This window comes from Leucopleurus acutus (assembly GCF_964270905.1).
Source record: "Leucopleurus acutus genome assembly, chromosome: 5".
NCBI classification, from domain to species: Eukaryota; Metazoa; Chordata; class Mammalia; order Artiodactyla; family Delphinidae; genus Leucopleurus; species Leucopleurus acutus.
In genome coordinates, this window is record NC_139147.1 from 54,621,293 (window position 1) to 54,646,049 (window position 24,757).

Below are 24,757 nucleotides of genomic sequence, written 5' to 3' on the forward strand. Positions count from 1 at the left end.
TTCCTCCTCCGAAATATAAGAAAAAAAATAATAATTTCAGGCATGGAGAATGAATTGTGTGCTACTATCCACGTAAGTGTAATAGCATACATAACAAACAAGGCATTGGAAATGCCCTTAGAATTGGTTTTACAAGTCACATTAACATTATCCAGGTTTTCAGTGTTTTTGTTGAAACTTGAAACTTCTCTTTATAGGAAATATAAATTGAAAGGAAATTGGTGCTACAGGAGTACAGATTGAAAATTTAAACATCTTGACTTACTGAATGTCATGATGTGCCAAAATTTTTGAATAAATTTATTGAAATTAGGATTTGAAATAAAGTAAAATAAATCAGTGCTCTCTTTCATTTCTTTTCAGGGGCTTTATGTGTGGTCCACTACTTTTGTTTTTTTTTCTCTTATTACAACAACACTGCAAAGCATTCTACTTTCTTTTCTCCTCTCACTTCAGACACTAGTAATAATGTAGCTTAACACACCTGTTATATATTTTGTGTGCTGTGCCCCAATCCAGGTTTCACGCCCATTTCTCATTCCGGAAGATGGAATAAGCTGATGGGCCAAGCCTGGGTTATATTTCTGTCTCTGAAGCTTGAGTAGAATTAGTTCAGTCCCACTCAGGGCACATGGACCTTGAGAAGGTGGAGTATTTTCTCAAAACTCTAAGTGCTTTAACCAGAAAATGGGAGATATACATATACCTTGCAGGCAAAAACATACATGTCTATAATTTCTGCTTAAGAAAAGCCAGTATAGAAAAACATACTTTTGTGGCTGATTATTCTCCCACTTAAATAAGGCATCTACAGTGAGTTTCCATTTTAACTTGAAAGGTGACAAAACCTGATTTTCTTAACTATAAAAAAAGTTAAAATTTCAAAATACTTATTGGCAGTATCGAGAACCAGGGCTGTTACAGATGTTTGCAGGACATACACCTTTCACCATTCACCTTGTAATTGGTGGCCTCTGGTGGGTGTATAACACTGAGCTCTAAGGGTCAGTATGCTGGAATTAACCACAAAGGATAAACCCTTTGTCTATCACTGGGAATACTTGGAGAATATGTCCTTTGATTTTTTTTTTTGGTTGGTTTAATTTGAGCCAGATATTGTATATTACTTTAAATGACTGCCATAGGAGCAGAGGCATTTACTGAAGATTAGTGATCAGTGGAGCATGTATACTGTTCAGACGTTGTTGTAGGGCATGGGCTTAGTTTTAATGGAGGACATAAATTTAATTGTTACTAGGTGTTTCTGGTGGGAGTGAGCATTTAAGGGAGAATTACTGTTTATAAATTCTCAACTGGTATTGGCCTGTCGTTTGCTAGTGAGTATATAATTTTCATATTGTTAGAAGGAAGTAAGTTGATATTAGCTTTTTAAAAAATTAATAAACTTTACTTTTTAGAGCAGTTTTAGGTTCACAGCAAAATTGGATAGAAAGTACAGAGTTTCCATATACTCACTACCCCCTCCCCCCACGTAAACGAACATTAACTTTTTATTCAAGGTATTTATAAAAGTATTTAGAAACACAAAGTATTTTGTGTGCTTTTACTTCCGCAACTAGAAGTTGTCTTTCTCTGTCTTCAGACTAGAAAGGGGAAAGTGTTCTAGAGCCAAGAAGCATTCTCTGACAACCCCGAGAGTGAAGTTAGGCCCTGTTTTATGATCCTTTTCCAGCTGAATGTTGCTATTTACAATGGAAGACCAGAGAAAGAGTAGGGATCTAAGGTAACCTGGTCTGGAGCCCCCTGCTGTCAGATCAAACTGATTGATGATAGTCCAGAAGAGCAGTGTGCAGTAGGGGCAATGCACTGACCCATAGTGGGAGCCCTGGGTTCTGGCCTAGCTCTGCCTGTAGCTTGCCGTGTGGTCGAAGGGGCTGAATTGAATGACCTCTGACTGCCTGCAGCATTCTGTGATTCCACGACTGATTGGAATGTCCAGTAGGGGCTAATAACATCAAATCCTGCAGGGGTAGCAGTGTGGAGCCACGGGGTGTTGTCCAGCATGGCCACAAACCAGCTGAAGGCCTTTTGTCCAGTCTCTTAACCTTTTTGGGTCTGTCTTGGTATCAGCTATGGAAATGTTGGGATTGGACATCTCTGTTTCCCTCTAAGGAAAGTTTTTTGGATCTTTCTGGTTTAAAGTAGCTAATTACTGTATAGGATTATTTAATGACAGCTAATTACTGTATAGGATAAATTGTTATTTATCCTATTTATTATTTATAGGATTATTTATAGGATTATTTATCTGGTTTAAAGTAGCTAATTATTGTATAGGATTATTTTTATTTATTATTATTATTTATAACTGCTTTGTGAATAAATAACTTCAAAAAGGGAGCATATTAACACTTTATTGTGGATCATTTTTGAGCAGACTCCTTTATGTCTTCATATCAGGAATGTTCTTGCAATTAACATATCTGGAACCAGTCTTTCTGTTGCAAAGCTACTTGCTGGATATCCATTAGGTGCACCTGAAAGGGACAAGGGCTCTTTCTGGATAGTATAGTTTTTTTGGTTTTTAATAACACAATGTAAATTTTAATAGAGATGAACTTTTTATATCACAAAATTTTAAATTACGCTTATATGTCTTTAAATTGTCTTTGTGAAATTTAAGTGATAAAGGAAAAAAGGGAAAGACTAGTGTCCTTCACTTCTCAGAACAGAATATTTTCCATTTAAAATTATGTAAATTGCTAACAGCTGACTTCCTTTTTTAATCAAATGACTTTGGACTAAATTAAGAGTGTGATTTTCTGTATATTGTGAATTATTGTTGATTAAAGGAATCCTTTCTTACCTCAAAGGACAAGGCGGTCCTGAGATTCCTCCAGTGGGTTTCATTCACAGAACCCCTCTCTAAAGATATAGGCTAATTCCTCAAGTGTGTAGGCCAAGGTTTACTTGGGCTAAACCAGAGTAATGCATAGGCGCGATGTCCCCACAGGGCTGGGCTTATCTTACCCTTATACTTTCTAGCTCAGTGGCTTGACAGAGCTAAGGAATCTTCCCAAAGTACCTGGGGTTCCCTGTCAGTGTTCCTCACGTAGCTCCTGGCAAGCATGTTTTTATACTCTTCCTGGAAGTGAAACTCTTTCTGCCTTAAATGTGCAATTTCCCCTGCCTGAGAAGGTCAAAGGCACATTTATATAGTTCACAAGAGTATAAAAGAGGCTTTCAGGGTCTCCCTGCCAAGCCATCTGACTGGACTAATGCCTACTCATTTTCCACCTCTACTTACGGTAACTGCAGAAATTCATAGTTCCACCATGGTCCCTGAAACAACAGTCTTATGGCATATGAGCATTATAATAAAATATCATATTATCATATCAGGTAATGTAGCTCGAAATTGGTAGGAGTAAAAAGTGGTTGTTCAGACTGTCAGAATTAAACGTATGTTAAAACTACGTAAATTAAAACAAAATCTACCTTTTGAAAAGCTTAGCAATTTACTACCTAAATTAAAACAAAATCTACCTTTTGGAAAGCTAGCAATTTACTTAGCAGTTCTCAACCAAATGTTGAGAATATTCAAAGCAAACTTCGGCATGTTCACAATATTACTTTATTAAATGCTTTTCTACCACATAGTTTAACTCTAGTGACCTTACTAACATTTACCGAGCACTTCCTGTATGCCAAGACCTTTGTATTTATAATATCTTCTAATAATTTAAGGCAACCTTTAGGGGTGTAGGAATTGTTACCCTGATTTTGCAGATGAGGATTGGAGTCTCAGAGAGTCTCAGGAATTGGCCTACAGTTGCAGGGGAGTAAGCAAATGAGGGGTACAAGTTTGGCCCTAAAGCCAGTATGCTTTGCAGAACACCATGCTGCTAACTGTGCTCTGCTGTTTATGAGGCTATGGAGAGAAAAAAGCAAGTTGCATTACTTTCTCATTTGCCCACATTTCATGTTCCACTTTCTGATGTGAGCCCTGCACTTCGACCAGATCTGCCTCCGGTCCCTTTCAGCATGTTTCTTCCCAGTATGTAACTTAGGCCCAGTCTCTGCCTGTGCCTGTGACACCCTTCTCCATCCCCTTTCTCCATATCCCAGTTTGCAGCTAGTGCCTTAGGTTGCAGCTTTTATTTGTTTCCTGCCTAAAGATTCCCTTGTGCAGTCTAACTTTTGGGGAATTCTTTGCTTACCGTTTTGACGTTATACATTTCTCTCTCTTCTTGTGTAACTGTGTGTGTATGCGATTACCCAACTAGATCATCAGCTTCTAGAAAACAACAACTCTTAGAATACCTTTTGCAGTGTTAATGCATGGTAGGTCATTATTAATTTCTCAAACTGTAAAAGGTTATACCATTTGCATCTCTGTGCTCTTGGCATGTAGATAGGTGGAAGGTAGTTTTTAAACCACAGTTTTATAATTGGTCAATATTGAGTACTGAAGGAGAGAGGATTTCCAAATCTTTCATCTTAGACCTATGTCTAACAGTGAATGCTAGAGTTTCTGTCTCTGCCTGCTGGTGTTTTCCAACACCTTTCTGGAAATTCCAAACAGATGGACAGATCTGTAATGACTTGTAGTTACTTTGCTTTGCTGTTAGTATCTAGTGAACTCTTAGGACTTGTTTTGCCTTTATTGCTATGTTTAAGGTTTCTTACCTGAAAGGCTCTGGGTCATGAGGAAATGCAGGGGTGGGGGTGGGAAGGTGATAAAAAGATACTTCAGATTTGCATTTTCTTTTAAGAAATTACCATTCTCAGTATAGCTGACACTTGTAATTTCTGTTAAAGATTGGTGTCTGGCGAGAAATGCCTGTGAAATAGCTTTGGTTTAAGCTTCAACTATAAAGACAGTCAGAGTGGGTGATTTTAACAAGTGTTGTCTTTATTCATACTTTATATTGTCACTGTCATAAAATAAAGACAGTGACAATATGAAGTATGAAATAAAGGCAACTCTTGTTAAAAGCACACATATTATATATTTCCCTGCATTTTTCTTTGTCTACATGAAGATAATTTATTTCAGCAAATGATTTACCCGGAGCTTATCATTTCTAGAAAAAAAAATCCTTTGTCCTCTGGTGTACCACAGTGACCTGAGGTATGGAATTCATTGGCCAAAATTGCATAACAGCCGGTATGCAATTTCAGTACTATATTATTTTGTAATGTGCCTGGTGCTACTACTGAGGAGATGAAAAGAATATTAATTACAGTGGGGTGAGTGGGAGACCTTATGCATATACATAAGGAGGCTTTAGTTAATGAGTTTTTTTGGACTAAAAATACGGTATATTTACGTAGAAGTAAGAGCTCGGTGTTTGTATTTAAGTTTATTTATAAACAGCCTTTACATTTCATTTGTAAACATGCAGTGTGTAAAAGAGTGAATTGAGGAAAATATAAGAATTGTATTTATTTAAAGAAGTAATTTTAAGACAGAAAAAATCTTTTAAGAACACCTACTTTGTAAAGTGGAAATCGGAATACACATTGTTGGGAAAATGGAGGAAGCCAGTGGAAGATTTAGTGAAAGAGTGGATGTGAAGACTGTTATTTGTGACCTGGATTTATTTTGGCTTTCAGAGGTCATGCTTACTCTTAGATTAGAAATGCAGCCTCTTTCAAAGCATAAACATAATTGAAAAAAAAAATTTGAAATTTGCTTTCTTGGGTTCTCCATTTTGTTTTCTTCAGGTGTAAAAGCATGAGTATTCTATTTTCAGGAAGATGAGGAAAAAAATCTATTTCCGTTTCTAGCAGTTTGGCTATTTTTGTTGTTGTTTCTGGCTCCATAAATGGAGAGGCATCTGTACCGTGCATTGTATCATGCCCAGCAAGTTTTTTTTCATTTGAATGTAATTGTTCCTTAGCAAATAATTGCAGTCCAGAATGACTTTTACTGAGCTTGATTGAATTAGGGTTATGTATGAAAATGAGTTAGTTAAAGCTTAATCTATTACCCAGAGAAATGATGAAAACATCAGAAAAGCAGTCATTCATGGGGATTAAATATTCTTCCATGTAAATGGGCAACATGGTTGCCTGGAGTCCCTTCTGCACTGACTAGGTTGTAGTGACATTAGGGTGCAAAACATACAGTGTTGGCATAGAAGGGGATCTTGTCATGATGTGCCTTTGAATGTTATACTGGACATTAACACTAATGAGGGAGACTGCCTCGTTATAAGAAGTGGCACCTCACCTTTTTTAGTATAATAAGCTTTCAAAACATAGGACCCCGAAGGGGGGCAATGTGTAAACTGCCAGAAAGCCAGCTGCTTTGGGATATTTCAGTGGTTGCTGAGGCCAGATCTTTAAGATGGGTTTTTCAGATGCCAAGTCAGATACCCTAATTGTGGTTAAGAGGTAAAGAGGAGATAATTCAACATTAGCTCTCCCATCTGCCATGATGATCTCAGAGGGCATCCTGAGCTGTGCCAGGTCCATCCTGGCTAGGTGTGCATCCTGTGGGAAGTAGTGTTGTGGTGGGAAGCGGGCCTTGCAAAGGGAAAAGGAGCCCGTTAACGGAGCAGGCTCTTAATGAGGCAGTGGGAGCTAAGTGTGGGCAGTCAGGAATCCAAGGCCCTGTGTGGATGGGAAGTGAGGGTTAGGAGGAAGCTGTAGTGTGACCCAGAGAACACAGACAGGCCTGGTGTGACTCAGTGGAAGATCTCTCCTGGCTATGGTCTAAGGGCATGTTCAAGTCACCATTCTGCAGGGTTGTATTCACCCTTTAGACATTTCCCGTTCTTGCCCACCTGCCCTTCTGACACCTCACACAGCCACCCATTTCCATCAAATCAAAACACTTTTGAAGTACTGGTAACTTAAATGCAGAGCAGCTTATGCTGAAACTGCTTTTCTGAAGCTACTCATGTGGGCATTTGTAGTAGCTAGATAAAATCTGGAGTTTGGCTGTCAGAGAACTCAAAGGGAGTCTGTCTCAGGCAGGATCTTCAGCCTTAAAGTTGACCTCTGCTCTGTGGCTGATTCCCTGGCTCCCCTCCTAGTCAGTGAAGTCCAACATGATTTCTTTGTTATCCTGAGTTTTAAAACCCATATTGGCCACAGCATAGTCAGCCTCCTCCCTCTCCCTCCCTACTTTATCCATAGATAGTTGCATCCCAGGTGATAAATTATTGAACAGTAATCAAAATAAAGTATAGATATGGTCCATTTGGGGGGTATATATTTGATTATAGAAACAAACAAATGTGTAAGGGTACCTTAAGATTAGTGAGAGTTTATTTTTGAGCTCCTAAAAGAACTTCTGTATATAGGATATACTAGCATATTTTATTTCTCAGATAGCATGCACTCAACTTCTTAAACTAAAATGTAGGGGCTTCCCTGGTGGCGCAGTGGTTAAGAATCCGCCTGCCAATGCAGGCGACACGGGTTCAATCCCTGGCCTGGGAGGATCCTGCATGCCACGGAGCAACTAAGCCTGTGCACCACAGCTGCTGAGCCTGGGCTCTGGAGCCATAACTACTGAAGCCCGCACGCCTAGAGCCCGTGCTCCACAACAAGAGAAGCCACCGCAATGAGAAGCCTGCGCACCAGAACAAAGAGTAGCCCCCGCTCGCCACAACTAGAGAAAGCCCACGCGTAGCAACGAAGGCCTAACGCAGCCAAAAATAAAATAAATAAAATAAAATAAATAAAATAAAATAAGTAAATTAAAAAAACCCACTAAAATGTAAGCAAATCTCTAAACCAAAATAAGAATTAAACCCACACTATCAGAATTAATGTTGGACCCTCCTCTCCCAGTTTTGGCAGTATTAATTATATACTCTTTGTTTTTTTAGTTTATACCAATTTATTTACTTGACAGTTATTTATAGATATTCATGATTTTTGCCTATTTATTAACTTTTTATTTTAATAGTTCTTCTCTATACTGGCTTTCATGGATTTATATGAAGAAAAAGTATGGAAATAAATATATGAGATAGTACATGTGATTTTCTTAAAACAGCAGTTTTTAAACAAAATTTATTTATTTTTGGCTGTGTTGGGTCTTCATTGCTGCGCGTGAGCTTCCTGTAGTTGTGGCGAGCCAGGACTACTCTTTGTTGTGGTGCGTAGGCTTCTCATCGCGGTGGCTTCTCCTGTTGCGGAGCACGGGATCTAGGTGCACGGGCTTCAGTAGTTGTGGCTCGCGAGCTCTAGAGCGCAGGCTCAGTAGTTGTGGCCCACGGGCTTAGTTCCTCTGCGGCATGTGGAATCTTTCCAGACCAGGGTTCGAACCTGTGTCCCCTGCATTGGCAGGCGGATTCTTAACCCCTGAGCCACCAGGGAAGCCCAAAACAGCAGTTTTAATGTTAGTTGCCTAGTTTATGATAATTAAGGATAGACTTTTATATCATTTATTTAATCAGTTTTTGGAATTGTACACTTCCTTGATAAAAACATAGGCATTTAATTTGAAAGTATTCATGTGTCCTTCGTAGTTTTCGTCAAAGATCTGGATTTATTCTTTCATCCATACCCTTGTTTTAAAAAATGTGAATGAATGAGTAGTATCTTGTGTGAAGCCACGTGAGGCCATTTAATATTTTATTTATTCTTTCAAGTTGCTGTTTTCTTCCATAGCACTGGGTGACAACTGAACCATCTAAGTCTAGTTAGGATTACTCAGATGAATCATTACACATTTTTGATATTTAATGTGTAAGAGCCAGTTCTTCCATATTGTAGTGGCTGATTAGGGGAAAAAACTTTAGCCAAGCCATAAAATGACTAACAGTATTGATCAAGCTGTAAGCCAGTAAGTGATATCCGATTTCTAGAGTGTGTTATAGCCTACTGATTGTAAGGAAATAAATTGTCATAATCTGCAGGAGGGTAGGAAATTGTCTCTCTTAGTTGAGTGTGAATTTAGTATTACCATGAAGCACTTGAGAAACTAAATGTCTCAGAAACTGAAATAATTAAAAAAAAAAGATACAGTTTAAGTGCATGTCTATATTTGCAGTATTAATGTAAAATGTTCATTTAATTTGTATACTCTTGTTGATTCTGATCCTCTTATATTTATTTCATCATATGTAACTAGAAAGTAATTTTTTAGTTACAGCTTTTCTCTATTTGTATGTGTTCCCCCCCGCTCCCCACCTTAAAAATAAACTATCTTGATTTCACTTGTTATCTTTAAAACATTTAAAAGATAAAATATAAGATATTAACATCTGAACCACAGCTTAACTGTATGGGTTGGGCCAGTCATTTCAAATAACTTGAATTTAGTCAGGATGTCAATATAATTTCATGTTTTTCCAGAGAATTCACCTGTAACTCTACACGTGAATTTAGTCAGAAAGCTAAGAAGTGATTGCCTGTAATTCTTTGTCTCTGTAACTTTAGTCTCAGAATTCCCATTGAGTAATTTTAGTGACTATCTTTTTGTTACATTAAAGTTGACAATAAACACTTTAGGTCTTTCTTTCCTAAACAGTGTTAGTAGAGGGATGTTTAATAATTTTCCTGATTTTGATTGCTTGGCTGTTAATTCATCTTATTTAGGGATTATTTTGCTAAAGGAGAATAAGTGTCAGCTTTGTTTTAAAGGGCTTCCTGGCTCACCATTTTAATCACTTTGCTATGGGTCCTTCACAGAATTCTGCTGCATCACAGAAGCTGGAAGTTCTGATGTTCCATTGAAATCACAATGGAAAGTCTTGACTTGACCGGTAAGAGCAGCCCTGCAGGTGCATCTTACTTACCTGGAAGCAGTGAAGCTGTCAGGAGCTAAGTGGTAACAGAGCTGGTCTCAACTTTTTCCCGTCTGATGGATTCACCTTCCGTATTGATCAAGGAAGTGTGATAATTGTGTATTTTTTTGGTCAATTTTATTAGTATTTTTAAAGGGACACTTTAATCTCTATCATCAAGTAAGTTAAATTTTCCTTTAAAATCATGAATTTTAAAAAATTAACTATTTCAGAATCTCTGGTTTGTTTCTGCACAGTAATGGGCTGTTGGTGAAAAGTCCATTTATTGAAGTCCTAATTATCTAGAGAATACATACCTAAATAAATATTACATTGGCCTGTTCCCCCAAAGCCTTTTTTTGTATTGCCTGAAAAAGTTGAGATTTTAAAATATATACATGTGGCAAATTATATCAAACTTTGAAACTCACAGATACTATAATTCTGTCCTCTTGTATATAAGTTATATTCAAAACTACTTCTTTAGGAATATTTTAAGATTAATTTTGGTCATGATTACTTAAATGCATAGAGTTTTCTCAGTCTGGGAATGAAAATGTGTGATTGCTTTACTGATGTTTCAATACTTTATGGTGAACTGATGATTTAAGACCGAGGAATTTAATATAAATTAAAATTAACAGAAGTAGTAAATATTGTTTAGTTGCAATTTTTAGGCCATGAACTTACTTTTCAATTTTTTTATTCATCGAAATCTTAAATCTTTTCTGTTCTTAAGTATTTTTGATAGCTTATTAGGTCCGTCTAGAATATCTGTGTCTAGCTTTTTTGTTTTAGTAAGTATGTGACTGAATGTTGCTTTTATGATATGAGTATAAATATGAGGCCTCTGAACCATTCTTCTGAATGTTGCAGTCTAGGATTGTACACATTGTAAAAATAAATGCCATTTAGCTTGTGTGTTTACTAGGATATTGAAACAACAACAAAATCTTAGTGCCAGTGAGAAGATTGGGATTTAGTTAGTTTTCCTCCTTTCTGTGCTATCCTTTAAGGCACAGTGAAGTTAGAAATATAAATTCTGGATTTACAAATGCCAGTTAGGATACAGTTGGTTATGGTTTTTCTGGGTCAGCAGAATAGACTACAGAATATTTGAATATCTATACTGAAATGTCAAATATGTTCTCGATTACTAATCCTAAAGGCAGTTGAGTATAGTGAGATACAAAGAAAATTAAATTTGTGGCGGTATTCTTAGTTTTCTGAATATGAATACATATATAGAAAGTAAAGCAGGACCTTTTATATTACCTATTCAGAAAACTAAATCATTAATCAGTAGCTGTTGGCAGTCTTGGCTTAAGTAGCCATCTCATCTATGATCTCTAAATGTTAATCAGATTATTTTAATACAATATTTTTATTGACTGTAAGCAGAAATTGACAAAAAATGCTGATAAAATTTAAGAAGACTGAGACTTTATACTTCTAGCATAACTATACATTCATCTTAAATACAGTATTAACTAACAGAAAATTGCCACACAAAAGCAGGAGTAATTTAGGAAACAAATTTTGGAAAATGTTACCGAGCAGAATGATGCCAGGGTTCAGTAAATCTAGGAAACATGCTATTTTAGTTAGCTTAGGCAAAGTTGTGTTTAATTATCCAGAGAATCCCCAAGTCTTAGTGGTTTATAGCAGTAAAAGTTTCTTTCTCGCTCATGTTCATGTTCTTGATGAATTTGTTGCCACTCTGCTCCATATCCTCTTCATTCCTGGACCAAAGCTGAAGGACAACCTCTCTGGGATGCTTAAGTCTTGTGGCAAAAGGAGAAAGGAATGATGGTGGAATCTGGGCTCTTTAAACTGCTGCTGAGAGGTGGTATATGTCACTACCTCTTATATTTCATTGGCTAAAGCATGTCACATGGCCAACTCATGTCATTGGATAGGAGTGGCCTTTTAAGAGGGGTGGGGTAGGGGAAGGCTGATAGGGAGGCATAATGCATATTTTAAGTATAATATCTGCATAATCCTGTCTAGGGTTCTTCTAGACAGACAGAATGCACCTTGTATGTTAAGCTTCCAGGAAGTCCTGTAGTAAATAAATCTGTTTAACATGGAAAGTTATTTGACTATGAGTCCTCTTGTAGTTACGTGGAACACATTGAGCTTTGAAACCCTGTGACAAGTTTTAAGGAATGAGGAGTTGATACAATTCAAGAGTTTCATTAAGTTTTGAACATTATCACTTTTCCACTATGCAATAAGTGGAAATACAGTCTATACTAAACTTACTTACCTTATTGTTTTATAAGTTGTTTTAAAATGAATGAAAATTACTGCAGACTGGACCCTCTGTGGTTTGCATACAGCGTTAGAGAAGGGATATAATGATTCTCATAATAACTTCTTACCTATGTTTACTAAGTTAAGAACTTTTGACAGTTGTTATCTAATTGGATATAGAGGACGAGCATGAGAAAATGGGTACTTTGCTTTTTCCAGTAGTAATACAATAATTTTACCATGTAATGGTAACCAAATGCTTCTACTTAAGATCAATTTAAGGAATCATTCTAGAGAGAAAAAATGCAGAATACTATAGGGTGGTTAACAATTGAATCCCATGGGTTTTCTGATGTACTTCACTCGAGGTCGTATTCACTATACAGTGATTGCATTATTCTCTCCTAAGTTTTCTAGAAAATTGCTAGGATTATGAACTCAACCAATGTAGATTTGATTAATCCCACAGGTTTTATAAAACATTGCTACCAGACCTGTGTGGACTAAGATGATTTAAATATCAAGGAGTATATAAACAGTGCTTTGTTCGATAGTTAGTAGTTCTTTAAGATTGGGGAGAAGGAACATTCTTAGACATCTGTGGATTCAGAGAAACTTAGGCATAAACCGTAGTTCTGGAACTTTAAATTGAAAGAATTTGGGTGTTTATGTAACCTCTCTGAAATTTTGTTTTCTCATCTTAATATCGGATAACGATCTCTACCTTGTGGAATTCTGATAATTAAATAAGGGAATTATGTTGAGTGTTGATACGCTGCCTGGCACATGGGATGCAGTCAAGAAATGGTAGTTAAGAAAAATGTGATCATAGTTCAATAATCTTGAATGCACTATAATATACCTTTATTACAGTGTATGTATGTCTAAGCTGTGTTTGCATATTTATATTTACACACACATACTTTGAGTTTTAACAAATTGTCCTGAATGCATAAGAGCCTATATATTCAACAGTTACCACTGAAAGGGTGAATCCTGTAGAAATACTAGTCACCCTATGATCTAATAAATCACTTCTTGCCACTGAGAACGTAGAAATCCTAAGGACAGAGTGATTGCCAAAGGTGGATATATGGCCTTGATTCTGGATATTAATGAGGTCAGCATCAAAGAAATCAAATTTTATATAATCTCGATGCACAAGGTACAAGAACAGGAGACAGTGCCACAGAAATTTTCTTCACCATGTAGAGCAAATGTTGTTTGGTTTCAAAAGAATCAGCATTTCTCTTTCAAGATTTTTATGCTGCTGTTTTCCAGGGAGGGTGAGATTATTTAGATTCCTTCGAGGACTTCTCTGTTGGCATTGTCCCCTTGCACTCAGAATCAGGACAACAGAGGATATCTCTTAGGGGTTCAAAGCTTTATGCTATTTCCAAATGACAATTTAATGTAGAACAACACACACATATATAAATAATTTTGGAGTGAATTATTCTTCAGATTGCTCCAGGCACTTCTCTTCATAAACGAATCATTGTTGCAACAACTATCAGTGACATATTCAGCTGGATTTTTTGTGTGTTTGTTTATTTGGCTGCACCGGGTCTTAGTTGCAGCACGTGGAATCTTCGTTGCCGCATACAGTATCTTTTAGTTGCGGCATGCGGACTCTTGGTTGCGGCACGAGAACTCGTAGTTGCGGCATGCATGTGGGATCTAGTTCCCTGACCAGGGATCAAACCCGGGCCCTCTACGCTGGGAGCACAGAGTCTTAACCACTGGACCACCAGGGAAGTCCCCTCAGCTGGATTATTGATAGAGTAAAACTATTTCAAAAATAGAATCTTTTAATTTTTAGAGATTATATAGTCTGCTTGGGCTGCCATAACAAAATACCACAGACTGGGTGGCTTAAACAGCAGATATTTTTTAACAGTTCTGGAGGCTAAAAGTCCATGATAAAGATGCTGACAAATTGTCTCTGGTGTGGTTGCTCTTTCTGGCTTATGGACAGTTGCCTTCTTGCTGTGTTCTCACATGACCTTTTGTGTGTGTGTGTGTGTGTGTGTGTGTGTGTGTGTGTAGAAAGTGTGCTCTAGTTTCTTCCCCTTCTTAAAAGGACACCAGTTCTATCAGATAATGGCCCCACCCTAATGACCTTACTTAACTTTTACCTACTTCTAGGGTCTATCTCCAAATATAATCACATTGGGCTTTGAGATTTCATCATATGAATTTGAGGGCAACCAGTTCAGTTCATCCCAGAGGTAATTGTTTTTCTGTACCAAAGAGTGAAGTGAAAGTTAAAAAAAAAAAAACTTTCTATGTCATTTAATCTATAAACAAGAAAACCTGGTTTACTATAGTCATCTAAGACTAAAAATATCTTTGGATCTTTGAGATGGGAGACATTTGAAATTACTGAATTCATATTTCTTCCACTTTGAAGTCACTGCATGAAAAAGTGTCTTTCAAGTGAAGGGATCAAATCTAAGAACTTGAAAATTAGAGTGTTTTGTATGATGGAGGAATTACATCATTGTAAAAATCGATTTCCATGTGTATTCATTGTTTTCTAGGAATGGAATGTATTTGAAAATTAGGTTGAGGAATAAGACGATTACTCTTTTGAGTTGTATCTGTTTCTGCTTACTATAATCAAGCCAATTCACATTTTTTCAAGGCTATATTCTTTTACTTTGTGAATCAGTTGTGAATTCAACAGGGAAATGGCATACTCTTAAAGATTCTGGAAAACAGAAAGAAGAGATTGTTTATTTGAAATAAAGCCAGCAGAAGCCATGGAGTCCTAAATCTGCTCTTCTACCTGTTTATTTTCCTGCCTCCCACTCTCTCTTTTTTTATCCACGTTTTTCTTCTTCCTCCTTTCCCTTCTTTCCTCTGATATCAGCTCTTGAGCTAGGGAATCATCGTATTTCTCAAGTATGATAGTCTAAGTGCAGTTCTTTGAACATTTGTATAGTACTTCTTTCTACTACACAATAGGAACTTTTTCTGTTAGGTAAGTCAGTTGATGGGTGTTTGGGATTACTGCTGGGTAATAGCATTGATGTAGGCTCAGCTTAACTCTTCGTTTTATCTTTAAACTTTTTCTAATATGTGTGTTCTGTGTCACTAGAATAATTTCAGTTTCTGGTGATTTGATGCCTTTATAAAAACAAAACATACTCCAAAGGAAACAAACCTTTGAGACATGTACCTTTGTATAAAAATAATTTTAAATTGATTTGTAATTTTTTTTCTCATCTTGTGTGTTTATAGACTAAAGGATAAGCTCTTGAGCACTGATCTAATTTTGTGGATGACAGTTTAATTGGTTGAAAATTATTTTAACTCATTTATCTACCTTTGTTTTTTTTGAATTTTATTATACTTTTGTATACAGCAGGTTCTTATTGGTTATCTATTTTATACATATTAGTGTATATATGTCAAGCCCAATCTTCCAACTCATCCCCCCACCCGCCGCTTTCCCCCTTTTGTGTCCATCCTTTTGTTCTTTGCATCTGTGTCTCTATTTCTGCCTTGCAAACCAGTTCATGTATACCGTTTTTCTAGATTCCACATATATGTGTTAATATACGATATTTGTTTTTCTCTTTCTGACTTAACTTCACTCTGTATGACAGTCTCTAGATCCATCCACGTCTCTGCAAATGACCCAATGTTGTTCCTTTTTATGGCTGAGTAATATTCCATTGTATATATGTATCACATCTTCTTTATCGATTTGTCTGTCGATGGGCATTTAGGTTGCTTCCATGACCTGGCTATTGTAAATAGTGTTGCATTAAATATTGGGGTGCATGTGTCTTTTTGAATTATGGTTTTCTCTGGGTATATGCCCAGTAGTGGGATTGCTGGGTCACATGGTAATTCTCTTTTTAGTTTTTTAAGGAACCTCCATACTGTTCTCCATAATGGCTGTATCAGTTTACATTCCCACCAACAGTGCAAGAGGACTCCCTTTTCTCCACACCCTCTGCAGCATTTGTTGTTTGTGATGCAAATTCTAACCAGTGTGATGTGACACCTCATTGTAGTTTTGATTTGCGTTTCTCTAATAATTAGTGATGTTGAGCAGCTTTTCATGTGCTTCTTGGCCATCTGTATGTCTTCTTTGGAGAAATATCTGTTTAGGTCTTCTGCCCATTTTTGGATTGCGTTGTTTTTTTTTTTTTTAATATTGAGCTGCATGAGCTGTTTATACATTTTGGAGATTAGTCCTTTGTTGATTCATTTGCTAATATTTTCTCCCATTCTGAGGATTGTCTTTTCATCTTGTTTACAGTTTCCTTTGCTGTGCAAAAGCTTTGAAGTTTCATTAGGTCCCATTTGTTTATTTTTGTTTTTATTTCCATTACTCTAGGAGGTGGGCCAAAAAAGATCTTGCTGTGGTTTATGTCAAAGAGTGTTCTTCCTATGTTTTCCTCTAAGAATTTTATAGTGTCCGGTCTTACATTTAGGTCTTCAATTCATTTTGAATTTATTTTTGTGTATGATGTTAGGTATTGTTCTAATTTCATTCTTTTACATGTGGCTGCCCAGTTTTCCCCATACCACTTTTGAAGAGACTATTTCTTCTCCATTGTATATCCTTGCCTCCTTTGTCATAGATTAGTTGACCATAGGTGCGTGGGTTTATCTCTGGGCTTTCCATACTGTTCCATTGATCTATGATTCTACTTTTGTGCCAGTACCATATTGTCTTGATTACTGTAGGTTTGTAATATAGTCTGAAGTCAGGGAGTCTGATTCCTCCGGCTCCGTTTTTTTCCCTCAAGACTGCTTTGGCTATCCAAGGTCTTTTGTGTCTCCATACAAATTTTGAAATATTTTTGTTCTAGTTCTGTAAAAAATGACATTGGTAATTTGATAGGGATTGCATTGAATCTGTAGATGGCTTTGGGTAGTGTAGTCATTTTCACAATATTGATTCTTCCAATCCAAGAACATGGTATATCTCTCCATCTGTTTGTGTCATCTTTGATTTTTTTCATCAGTGTCTTATAGTTTTCTGAGTACAGGTCTTTTACCTCCTTAGGTAGGATTATTGCTAGGTATTTTATTCTTTTTGTTGGGATTGTTTCCTTAATTTCTCTTTCTGATCTTTTGTTGTTAGTGTATAGGAATGCAAGAGAGTTCTGTGTATTAATTTTGAATCTTGCAACTTTACCAAATTCATTGATTAGCTCTAGTAGTTTTCTGGTGGCATCTTTAGGATTATCTATATATAGTATCATGTTATCTGCAAACAGTGACAGTTTTACTTCTTCTTTTCCAATTTGTATTCCTTTTATTTCTTTTTCTTCTCTGATTGCGGGGGCTAGGACTCCCAAAACTATGTTGAATAATAGTGGTGAGAGTGGACATCCTTGTCTTGTTCCTGATCTTAGAGGAAATGCTTTCAGTTTTTCACCATTGAGAATGACGTTTGCTGAGGGTTTGTCTTATATGACCTTTATTATGCTGAGGTAGGTTCCCTCTATGCCCATTTTCTGGAGAGATTTTATCATGAATGGGTGTTGAATTTTGTCAAAAGCTTTTTCTGCATCTATTGAGATGATCATGTGGTTTTTCTTCTTCATTTTGTTAATATGGTGTATCACATTGATTGATTTGCATATATTGAAGAATCCTTGCATCCCTGTGATAAATCCCACTTGATCATGGTGTATGATCCTTTTAATGTGTTGTGGATATTGTTTGTTGGTATTTTGTTGAGGATTTTTGCATCTATATTCTTCAGTGATATTGGTGTGTAATTTTCTTTTATTGTAGTATCTTTGGTTTTGGTATCAGGGTGACAGTGGTCTTGTAGAATGAGGTGGGGAGTGTTCCTTCCTCTGCAATTTTTTGGAAGAGTTTGAGAGGTTGGATGTTAGCTTTTCTCTAAATGTTTGATAGAGTTCACCTGTGAAGCCTTCTGGTCCTGGACTTTTGTTTGTTGGAAAATTTTTAATCACAAGTTCAATTTCATTACTTGTGATTGGTTTGTTCATATTTTCTGTTTCTTCCTGGTTCAGTCTTGGAAGGTTATACTTTTCTAAAACTTTGTGCATTTCTTCCAAGTTGTCCATTTTATTGGCAAAGAGTTGCTTGTAGTAGTCCCTTATGATACTTTGTATTTCTGCTGTGTCCATTGTAACTTCTCCTTTTTCATTTCTAATTTTGTTGATTTGAGTCCTCTCCCTCCTTTCTTGATGAGTCTGGCTAAAGGTTTATCAATTTTGTTTGTCCTCTCAGAGAACTGGGTTTTAGTTTTATTGATCTTTGCTATTGTTTTCTTTGTTTCTATTTCATTTATTTCTGCTCTGATCTTTATGATTTCTTTCCTTCTGCTAACTTTGGGTTTTGTTTGTTCTTCTTTTTCTAGTTCCTTTAGGTGTAAGGTTAGATTGTTTGAGATTTTTCTTGTTTCTTGAGGTAGTATTGTGTTGCTATAAACTTCTTTCTCAGAACTGTTTTTGCTGTATCCCTTAGGTTTTGGATCATCATGTTTTCGTTGTCATTTGTCTCTAGGTATTTTTTGATTTCCTCTTTGATTTCTTCAGTGATCTCTTGGTTATTTAGTAACATATTGTTTAGCCCCCATGTGTTTGTGTTTTTTATGTGTTTTTCCCTGTAATTTATTTCTAATCTTATATATTGTGGTCGGAAAAGATGCTTGATATGGTTTCAATTTTCTTAAATTTACTGAGGCTTGAGTTGTGATCCAAGATATGATCTATACTGGAGAATGTTCCATGTGCACTTGAGAAGAAAGTGTAATCTGCTGTTTTTGGATGGAATGTCCTATAAATATCAATTAAATCTATCTGGTCTGTTGTGTCATTTAAAGCTTGTATTTCCTCATTAATTTTCTGTCTGGATGATCTGTCCATTAGTGTAAGTAAGGTGTTAAAGTCCCCCACTATTATTGTTACTGTGGATTTCCTCTTTTATAGCAGTTAGCATTTGTCTTATGTTTTTAGGTGCTCCTATGTTGGGTGCATATATATTTATAACTGTTACATCTTCTTGGATTGGTCCCTTAATCATTATGTAGTGTCCTTCCTTGTCTCTTGTAACATTCTTTATTTTAAAGTCTATTTCATCTGATACGAGTATTGCTACTCCAGCATCCTTTTGATTTCCATTTGCATGGAATATCTTTTTGCATCCCCTTACTTTCAGTCTGTGTGTGTCCCTAGATCTGAAGTTGGTCTCTTGTAGACAACATATATATGGGTCTTGTTTTTGTATCCATTCAGCCAGCCTGTGTCTTTTGGATGGAGCATTTAATCCATTTACATTTAAAGTAATTATCCATATGTGTGTTCCTATTACCATTTTCTTAAGTGTTTTGAGTTTGCTTTTGTAGTTCCTTTCCTTCTCTTGTGTTTCCCACTTAGAGAAGTTCCTTTAGCATTTATTGTAGAGCTGGTTTGGTGGTGCTGAATTCACTTAGCTTTTGCTTGTCTGTAAAGCTTTTGATTTCTCTGTCGATTCTGAAAGAGATCCTTGCTAGGTAGAGTAGTCTTGGTTTTAGGTTCTTCCCTTTCATCACTTTAAATATATTGTGCCACTCCCTTCTGGCTTGTAGAGATTCTGCTGAGAAATCAGCTGTTAACCTTATGAGAGTTCCCTTGCATGTTATTTGTCATTTTTCCCTTGTTGCTTTTAATAATTTTTCCCTGTCTTTAATTTTTGTTAGTTTGATTACTGTGTTTCTCGGTGTGTTTCTCCTTGGGTTTAGCCTGCCTGGGACTTGGCACTTCCTGGATTTGGGTGGCTATTTGCTTTCCCATGTTAGGGAAGTTTTCGACTATAATCTCCTCAAATATTTTCTCGGGTCCTTTCTCTCTTCTCCTTCTAGGACCCCTCTAATGTGAATGTATTTGCGTTTAATATTGTCCCAGAGGTCTCTTAATATTGTTCCATAGCAGTAAATTCCACCATTCTGTCCTCCAGGTCAGTTATCCATTCTTCTGCCTCAGTTATTCTGCTATTGAATCCTTCTAGTGTATTTTTCATTTTAGTTATTGTATTGTTCATCTCTGTTTATTTGTTCTTTAATTCTTCTAGGTGTTTGTTAAACATTTCTTGCGATCTTTGCCTCCATTTTCTTTCCGAAGTCCTGGATCATCTTCACTATCATTATTCTGAATTCTTTTTCTGGAAGGTTGCCTATCTCCACTTCATTTAATTGTTTTTCTGGGTTTTATCTTGCTCCTTTGTCTGGTACATAGCTGTCTGCCTTTTCATTTTATCTGTCTTTCTGTGAATATGGTTTTTGTTCCACAGGCTGCAGGACTGTAGTTCTTCTTGGTTCTACTGTTTGCCCTCTGGTGGATGAGGCTATTTAAGAGCCTTGTGCAAGCTTTCTGATGGGAGGGACTGAAGGTGGGTAGAGTTGGGTGTTGCTCTGGTGGGCTGAGCTCAGTAAAACTTCAATCTGCTTGTCTGCTGATGGGTGGGGCTGAGTTCCCTCCCTGTTGGTTGTTTGGCCTGAGGCAACCCAGCACAGGATGCTGCAGGCTCTTTGGTGGGGCTAATGGCAGACTCTGGGAGGGCTCATGCCAAGGAGTATTTCCTGGAACTTCTGCTGCCAGTGTCCTTGTCCCCGTGGTGTGCCACAGCCATCCCCTGCCTCTGCAGGAGACCCTCCAACACTAGCAGGTAGGTCCGGTTCAGTCTCCTATGGGGTCAGTGCTCCTTCTGCTTGGTCCCGATGTGCACACTACTTTGTGTGTGCCCTCCAAGAGTGGAGTCTCTGTTTCCCCCAGTCCTGTCAAAGTCCTGCAGTCAAATCCCACTAGGCTTCAAAGTCTGATTCTCTAGGAATTCCTTCTCCCATTCCCAGACCCACATTTGGGAAGCCTGACGTGGGACTGAGAACTGTCACTCCAGTGGGTGGACTTCTGTGGTATAGTTGTTCTCCAGTTTTGAGTCATCCACCCAGCCATTATGGGATTTGATTTTATTGTGATTGTGCCCCTTCTGCGGTCTCATTGTGGCTTGCCTTTGTCTTTGGATGTGGGGTATCCTTTTTGGTGAGTTCCAGTGTCTTCCTGTTGATGACTGTTCATCAGTTAGTTGTGATTCCGGTGCTTTCGCAAGATGGAATGAATACACATCCTTCTAGTCTGCCGTCTTGAACCAATCTCCTTATCTGCTTTTGATTTCGGTTTCCCTTTAAAGCTATTTACAGAATGACTGAAACTCAAGCCTTGTATATGATAAGCTTTAGCAATGTATTTCTTCTGTAGACAGTAGGATCAGTCTACCGATATTGAATTTACTGTTAAGGACAGTACAAATAAAGTCAGACATACCACTTCATCCATTATTACTACTATGAAAGGTGATGGATAAATTATTTTTATACTGAAGTCCATATTCCCTCTGATCTCTATTACAGAGAATTATGTTTCTCCAGATAAAGAAATGGATCAAATGGTGTAAAATTTCTCATAACATTGCAGTCAGAATTTCCATACATTTTAATGTAAAATATGTACTGCATTTACTGGATATTCTGTACATACACAGATAAGTGTAAATGTATATGAGTATATACATGTAATTTTTTTCAGATAACCTCTTGAAGAAGCCAAGAGACTTAAGTTTACATTAGAGAGTCTAGTTTGTCGATGGCTGTATACTCCAAACGTAGAAACAGTGTCTGGCATGTGGAACTTGTTTAGTGAACGTTTGACGAATTGGTAATACAGGAGTTCACATTTGTTAATCATGTATTCCATTGATTTTTACGTTAATAAATATCCCCAGGTCTACCTGGAGATAGTTGTTCTTCCCAGTCTGAGTTCAGGAAGGGGAGTGTTCCTTAAAAATACATCTTTCTGTGCCTTTAAGTTGCAGTTAGTCCTATAATCAGTAACTGTTAGTAAGCTTAAGAACTTAAAATGAAGGACTTCCCTGGTGGCGCAGTGGTTAAGTATCTGCCTGCCAGTGCAGGGGACATGGGTTTGAGCCCTGGTCTGGGAAGATCCCACATGCTGCAGAGCAACTAAGCCCGTGCGCCACAACTACTGAGCCTGCACTCTAGAGCCTGTGCACCACAACTACTGAGCCCGCACGACACAACTACTGAAGCCCGTGTGCCTAGAGCCTGTGCTCTGCAGCAAGAGATGCCAGCGCAATGAGAAGCCGGCGCACCACAACAAAGAGTAGCTCCTGTTCACCGCAACTAGAGTAAGCCCACGTGCAGCAAAGAAAGTCCAATGCAGCCAAAAATAAATAAATAAATTTATTTTAAAAATTAAAAAAGAACTTAAAATGAGCAGCAAAAAATTTCTGGGTAGCTGTTAGCTCATTTATGGTGTACATTGAGTCAGCAGGGGTTTATTAAGAGTTGTAAGCCTTCTGCCAAGTACTTCCCTAACACTCCATCAGTGGCCCTGTGAGTGGAGTGCCTGTTAAGGTTCTGAGATTTAAGGAAGGCAGATTGGTTCAGGCTGGGCCTAAAGAGATGCTATATGGTACCTGGATTCAGTTAATATGTAACCGAAATGTTGACTAAAGTCCACATTTAGATGTTTTATTCTTAGGGGTACTATTTTTAGGATATTTCCATATTCAAATTGATCTATAAAGATGTTAGAGAAGAGCATTGTGTTTTGGTTTTATAGACTTTTATAATTTGCTCAGTTTGCAGTTGTTCTGCCTCTGCCATGGTTATATTACTGTTCTTAAAAAGTAGATGAGTTATCTAATTATTTCAGTGTGTACTTAACTTTTATTGTAAAGTCATTTATTACCAAGCATCTCTTTGAGGCAGAAGTAGTCCTCTTCAGGAATGTAATGTTTCAAGGTGTTGAGTTATCATAGGCACATACAGTGTACAGGTTTCTTGAAAGAGCCAGCTAGATGGGGAGGAACTGGCTTCTGAATAAGGCTTAAATAATAAGAAGATACCATTTATGTGGTGAACAGTGTCCCAAGCATTCTTAGTTTTGCCGCACTAATTAGAAGATTAGAGAGAGTGAAACCTACAGAATGTGAGATGTATCCATGCAGAGGAGTATATGTCCATCTATCTATCCAGGCAGCACCCGGATGGACACGAATTGAAATTGAACCATGCCCTTAATATTGTTTTTGAATATCTGCTATGTTTTCAGCTTTGTTAGAGTTGCCATATCATCAAATGGGTGTATTATGTAAAGAGAAAATAGAGAAAAGTTTGAAATCAGCAGCCACTGTCAATCCCCTGTTTAAGTACCAAACCTCTTCCTATAGCAGTCATTTTGTCCTGCCATTTGATGACGCATACAGCTCATCTTTCAGTTCATTTGGTGAAATGAATACTTAAAGGAATGATAGTTTTCAAGTTCGAAAGTTTAGTTTTTCCTGTTAACATAACGGGTGCTGCTTTTCCTTATTATTCACTGAGAGTTTCACTTTTTAGAGAACATAAGATAAATCTATCTTGTTGATGGTAAAGGTGTCCCAGTTATGTCTCTTTTTTATGAATTTTTACCTAATCATCAAAGACATAGAATTTTTTACCGATTACTTCTATTATTATAAACTATTCCATACATTAGAGTTCATAATGTGCCTGTGAAAAATATTTTAGAACTTTTACTTCCTAATGCTTATAAACATTCTTATTCTTGCCTCTAGATTGTCAACTGCATAATGATCACTATTGCTTCCTGGAGATTCCTATGGATAGGTAGAAACTTAAAGATTTCCTTATAGAAGACAAATTTAAATGGATCACTTTTTTCAGCTGTAATTTGATCTCAGAAGCATAGGCTGTGGAGTCAGATGGACTCTACACAAGACTACATCTAACTCAGTTGTTTACTGATTGGGCTGTGGGAAAGTTACTTAACTTCATCTGTGAAATGGGGTGAATACTGACCATGTAAGGTTCTTAAGAGGATTAAAAGTGCTGCAGGGTACACTGCCAACTCAGCACATTGAGAGGGTTGCTAAGAAAATGTTTGTTCTCACAATGACAGTGCGTCAAAAGTGGCGTTTGACTTTTTTTTTTTACTGCTTTAACTGTTCCTTGAAATGGAATTTCAAGCATGTTATTGTCTCTATTCACAACAAGGGAAATGTCATTATACTGCACATCTTATATTAAAAGTCTATAGAATACAGGATTGGCTTGCTTTAAGCCATTAGGAAAGAATAACATTTATTCTTTATATTGTTAGATATCTTAAAATATTTTCTATACAATCATAATAATAGATGTTTGAGTTTAATTTTACTTTGCCCAATTTAACTTTGCAATTTTATTAAAGCATAATCAAAGCTCAAATATATGAAAGTATTAGGACATAAGTCATCTATCATTCAGTGGATTATAGTTATTTCAGGAATATTATCACCTCATACTGTTGGTATTAACAAAATTATCACCTCAAACAACAAGTAAATTATTTAAGCATAATAGTACATTTTTATAATTACACAATTTTCTTCAAAGACTATAATTATTTTAACAAGGAGCTATATTATAAATTCTTAATGAATTTTAAAGTATGAGAGCTATTTTTGTAAATTGATTATCTCAACCTGATAACTATAAAAAATTTAAAAAATTTTAAACAGCTGTGAACTCATGACCTTACTCTGTTCTTCCATAACTAGACAAGCAAAATTTCCCTTCATTTTAGGTCATTGGCTTAGCATTTCACAATTAATTGATCCAAGAGAAGAAAGTATTTTTATTTCTAATAATTTTCATGCACATGAGCATGAAGCAGTACACCTTTGTCCTTTGTCCCTAGTAACTTTTATTTATTAATTTTGAATATCTCTAGTGTATCTAAACTGGT

The 24,757-nt window shown here is 36.8% G+C and overlaps 1 protein-coding gene across 5 annotated transcripts in view; it reads left to right on the forward strand.

Annotated features, from left to right (window-relative positions):
• BBX (BBX high mobility group box domain containing) overlaps positions 1–24,757 on the forward strand; it is a 282,354-nt gene that overhangs the window by 107,808 nt on the left and 149,789 nt on the right. For all 5 annotated transcript variants that reach the window (XM_082839829.1, XM_082839833.1, XM_082839834.1 and 2 more), the window contains one exon: positions 9,619–9,692. The gene's annotated coding sequence lies outside the window, so the exon portion shown is untranslated. The remainder of the gene's footprint in view (positions 1–9,618; positions 9,693–24,757) is intronic.